A 6,000-nucleotide genomic window follows, 5' to 3' on the forward strand; every position below is an offset into this window, starting at 1 on the left:
CAGCCTCACATCATGGCCATTTGAGTAACTACAGATTCCATCACTTCCGCATAGCTTCATCTGTCCAAGTCTGAGCTTGCTGCCTGCTAAAAACATGCTAGAAGATTGTCACCTTCAACAGTATACTAGAAATATCATTTCTAGACCTGCCACAAGATAGAGTACTGTACTGTGGCTGATCCTGCTGCCTGTGCTCACATAAAAGATGAAAATCATAAAGCCCAAACCACAACACTTACAGTAACGTTGCTTCTGCTGCTGGAGTTCTGTCTCCACGGCACCTCTGAGATCCAACTCTACAAGATACAGATTAATTTAGATTAGATTAGCCTATTGTCTCCCTTAGGATACATTTGTCTTTATTTTATGTTGTGTTAATTATGTGAGTGTATTGTTTGATGTCAGTACAATCATTCATTATTATTATTATTACACTACATTCATAGCCTAAATGAATAAGTATTTAGATACATGTATTTTATACATGGTGAGAACCAGTGTTGGGCAAGTTACGTTCAAAATGTAATATACTACATATTACTAGTTACTTTAATTTGGAAGTAATACGTTACTTTACAATAGTACTGTCTGTGTAGAGTAACTCGTTACTTATTACACTACTTTTGCATTACTTTCACCAAAACAACAGCAGCAGCAGAATGACATCGCCGCCCCGAACCATCCCGAAAAATAATTTCAACTGCCTTGAAGTCAGTGTAAACAATCCAACATTCTAAATGTTATTATTTTCCTTTGTTATTGTCATCTATAGTGGTTATTTGTATAAAAACACACAGTTTGATTAGGAAATGATTGTATCTTTTTTATGTGCTTTGATTAAAAAAGAAAACTCAGTTTGTAACTTGAGTTACCTGACTGGTATAATATTACTGAAATCCTATAAGTAATAAGTTATATTACTGAGTTACTGCTACAAGTAATATATTACATGTAATATGTTACTTCTGTAATGAGTTACCTCCAACACTGGTGAGAACACATTTTCAACATGGATGAAGGAACAAGTACTGTATACAAAAACATTACAAAATGTGGAACCCCGCAGCAGTATGAGTTGTGCCAAACAAACGTTAATATCTCAAAAACTATACACCACATCGCTTCTATTTTTACATTCTGAGTGAGAGCAGAATTAGCTCAAGAGTTTGATGACTATGCATGTCGTGTTAAAGTTGTGTCAACTACTACTTACTGAGATTATTCATTTGCTCCAGAGTTGAACTTCTTCCTGGTTTCAACACAAGCGTGTGGTTGAACTTCTTCCTGGTTTCAACCGTTTCAACACAAGCGTCTCCTCTCTCTCTCTCTCTCTCTCTCTCTCTCTCTCTCTCTCTCTCTCTCTCTCTCTCTCTCTCTCTCTCATCCTCCTCCTTCTTTCAAGTTTGCAGCAGTATAGACGATACTAGTCGACGATCCCTAGTCTGAAGTCATATCTTATAGGATGTGCACATTTTATTATCAGAGAGGCAATATGAAACTTCTAGTATGAGTTTGGCATCATGGTCTCACCATATATGGCAGAAATAGGCTATATTGGGGCTATTTGCGATATTTTCTACCCTCCTTTCTTTTGATATAGTTAGTAGAATCACATCAGACCACTCTGTGGAAGAGAGGTATAGCCTACATTTAGGATACTAGACAAATAACATGATAAAAAAAGGGGGGGGGTTGTTCGGTCTTGATTTAGGTTTTTTAATTTTTTAAATGTTTTAATTTGTATTATATTTTAGTGCAAGTATGCAGCACAGCGGTCACATCAAGTGGAAGACAAACTAATACAGAAAAACAATCACAAATTATGAAGTGCTAAATATAAAGTCCTTTAAAGTGACATGATGGAGGCAGGGTGGGCGGGTTGGGGGGGAGTGATAAAGTCCTTTGTGGAGCTTTCAGGTGTCGCTGAAGAGACAGATGGCAGTTGGGTAGAAGCTGTCCATGTGATGAGAGGTTTTAGTACCACCAGACCTCAGTCTCATGCCAAGGGGGAGAGCCTTAAAGAGTTTATGACCTGGGTGGGAGGGGTCGGCCATGACTTTCTGAGAGCGCTTCAGCGTCCTGGCAGTGTGTAGGACAGGTCCTGAAGCGATGGCAGGCTGCATCCGACCACCTTTTCAGCACGGTGGATGATGCGCTGCAGTCTGGAGATGTCCTTGAGGGCAGCAGCAGCATACCAGACGGTGATGGAGGAGGTTAGGATGGACTCGACGGTGGAGGTGTAGAAAAGCACCAACGCTGCCTTTGGCATTATAGACCTCAGATACCTTTGGCCTGGTACATAAGACAAGCAAAGGTTGGGAACCACTGGACTAACCGATGAATCGTTGCAGCTCTACAACCTGGAGAGGATGAGGAGAGGGACTGGGATGAAGAGGAGGCTGAGAAGCAGCAGGACCAGAGTATACAGAGGTTCACCAACAATGCTGCACAGCTGACAGATCAATATATCTGTGCTGTCAACAATCTGATTCCCCGCAGCGGTTCCTGTACTTGCCCCGCCCACCAGCAGACACAAGGCGTTACCTGGCCTACCTGCACCAGCTGGACCTGCTGAGTCGAGACCTGGGACCTACGCTGCTCGTCCACGGGCTAACTCCTGTGGTCACTACTGACCTCTAGTCTTTTACTATCAAAACTGTATCCATTATTGACCTTAACTGTATCCATTATTGACCATGGTCCCGTATTGTTCGTCCATGGGATTATGCCTGTCATCACTAATGGTTCTCAGTTCTTTAGCTGACCTTTAACCTTTCACAGACCAGTCTAAGACCTGGGACTCGCACTGCAACAGTCCATCTTTACACTTGACTAACACAGCTTTCCTACATGATGTGCTCTCCATATGCTACCAAGACACGGCCACACATCGGAAATCAATGAATGATGTGAACATAATGATCTCACATTTTCACATGGGACATCTAGGATTTGGGTGAATTTGTGCATCTCACTGTTTTGAGGCTGGTTGGGATTTTGAGTTATATTGACATGATGTGCACATGTGGCTGAAGAGAAGAAAGTCCTGAAAACCACACTTCTTTCTTCAAATCTTCCAACCCTTAAAATAATATTTTCACACAGGGACAATGTGTCCTCCCTAAGCTTTTGAACATTATGTCAACCATTTCTTTTTGTGCATGCCAATGGAATAAATAAATATAAATTATTGGTATATATTAGTGTCCTCTAGAGAGAGAGTGGCGTCAGCGGAGGACCAAAATGGGAGACTCATTAGCCAATGAACAGCCAGGAAGGGGTCTCGCGCTACTTTCTTGCATGCTAAAACAAAGCTGATAATGTACAATTTGATTCAAGGGGGGAAAACCCCTTTCGGAGTACAACACAAACTGTCTATTTTGCTGCAACTCGACAGTGCTGCTTAATCCAGGACCTTACTTCCTGGAACTCTTGAGAGTAAAAAACTGGTCCATTGGAGTGAATGGAGATGTCGGGACTCTTCTATCTACATGGCTCTGGTATATATTATATATATTACATCAGATTTGTCTAATACAATTTCAAGAGAATTTAGTAGAGAAAGGCGATAGATGGCTACCAGGAAAAAACAATAATTAGCTTGCTTTGATAACTGAAATAGTCCTTTTCTGTGCACACACATGCTGGTGGATTAAAAAACAAGGCTGAGTCATGAACTAAATGCCTGCAGAGGGCGATATATGCTTGATACCTGCAGAGGGCGATATATGCTTGGCAACCTAAGTTGTTCAAAGTCATCCAGCTCTGTCTAGATGGTGTAGTGGAGGCTGAGGGCTTGGACCAAAAGATTTATACTGTAGTGGAAACTGCAAAAGTAAGAAAGTCCTAATCACAAAGTATATGTAATCAGAGTACCGTATATGTAGGCAGTATATGATCTTATGTGGAGTATGCTGTTAATTAACAGAAGCATTAGTCTATAGTGGTTATGTTAAAAACCTTTATTTGGAATTCAACCACAAAATGTTTGTTTCTTTTAATTATTATTGGTTTTATTTTCTTCACTCACTGGTTTTCTTAACTTTAATCGAATTTACTCCATTTCTTTTTTTAACCTCTATATTCTATTTTTCTTTGCTGTATCTGTATCCTATTACTATTTTCTATTGTGACTGCAGGATTTTATCTACATCTATACATCTTCAAAATTTAAACAGCAACTGCAGAACATACAAGGAAAAAAACAGACACATACAGAAAGAAATCTGCAAACTGATTGTACAGTTTGTCTGTTGTGTGTCTGAACACTGTCTGAGTGGCAGACAGTGGAAGTGCTCTTCAGCAGGTGGTTAGATGCAGCGGTGTTTCTTCAGACTATCAGACCGAGTGAACGTTCTCTTACAGCCAACACACCAGTAGCCTGTTCCATTGTGAATGTGTTGGTGTCTTGTTAGGGCACCTAACCGACTGAAGCTGCTCCCACATTGGTCACAGTAGGGTTTAGCTCCAGTGTGTATGCTTTGGTGTCTTGTTAGGGTACCTAACTGACTGAAGCTGCTCCCACATTGGTCACAGCTGTAGGGTTTAGCTCCAGTGTGTATGCGTTGGTGTCTTGTTAGGTGACCTAACCGACTGAAGCTGCTCCCACATTGGTCACAGCTGTAGGGTTTAGCTCCAGTGTGTATGCGTTGGTGTCTTGTTAGGGTACCGAACTCACTGAAGCTGCTCCCACATTGGTCACAGCTGTAGGGTTTAGCTCCAGTGTGAATGCGTTGGTGTGTTGTTAGGTGACCTAACTGCCTGAAGCTGCTCCCACATTGGTCACAGCTGTAGGGTTTATCTCCAGTGTGAATGTGTTGGTGTGTTGTTAGGGTACCTAACTCACTGAAGCTGCTCCCACATTGGTCACAGCTGTAGGGTTTAGCTCCAGTGTGTATGCGTTGGTGTCTTGTTAGGGTACCTAACAGACTGAAGCTGCTCCCACATTGGTCACAGCTGTAGGGTTTAGCTCCAGTGTGTATGCGTTGGTGTCTTGTTAGGGTAGCTAAGTGCCTGAAGCTGCTCCCACATTGGTCACAGCTGTAAGGTTTAACTCCAGTGTGGATGCGTTGGTGTGTTGTTAGGGTACCTAACTCACTGAAGCTGCTCCCACATTGGTCACAGCTGTAGGGTTTAGCTCCAGTGTGGATGTGTTGGTGTGTTTTTAGGTTAGCTAACTGATTGAACCTGCTCCCACATTGGTCACAGCTGTAGGGTTTCTCTCCAGTGTGAATACGTTGGTGTGATTTTAGGTGTTCTGAGCGACTGAAAGAGTGTCCACACTCCTGACAGGAGTAGGGCTTCTCTCCTGAGTGAACTTTCTGATGACGCTTCAACAGATGAAGTTTTGTGAATGTTTTGTCACACTGATCACAACGATGACGTCTGGGTCCACTGGTGCCTGTCTGTTTCCATAGAGAAAGATACAAGGAGAGAATCAGGACAGAGAGACTGTGTGTGTGTGTGTGTGTGTGTGTGTGCGTGTGCGCGTGTGTGTGTGTGTGTGTGTGTGTGTGTGTTGCAACATCAGTGATATTTTTTCTCACCTCTCCTGAAGGATTCATCTTGACAGTGTTCCTCTCCTCCTCTGCCAGATGTCTCTCTTCCTGCCAATCAGCTCTGACATGATCAAAACAGACGGTAAGACAGGGAACGCCCACACAAAGAAACAACAACAACAATAATAATGTGTTGATGTGTTTGTAAACATTTGCAAATTAATTTTGAAGATATTGATTTTAGCTCTAGTTGTGGAAGGTGAAAGGTCACTGTCTACACTTCCTATTGTTTGGTTAGTGGTCTCTTTATGCTCTTCTAGTTAAGCTGTGGGCGAGGCAATTCTGTGATTTCTTGTAAATAAGTAATTTGTGGTCTTGAATGCATAATAAAAACTCTGCGTTGTGTAATTTTGACAAGCGGGTAGAGAATGGTGTTACTCGCAGGGCTGCCATGCAGGCAGTGTAAACGCATGCATCGTAAAGTCCTGTACACCAGTGTTCC

The sequence above is a fragment of the Poromitra crassiceps genome, assembly GCF_964638095.1.
Source record: "Poromitra crassiceps genome assembly, chromosome: 23".
Classification (NCBI taxonomy): domain Eukaryota; kingdom Metazoa; phylum Chordata; class Actinopteri; order Beryciformes; family Melamphaidae; genus Poromitra; species Poromitra crassiceps.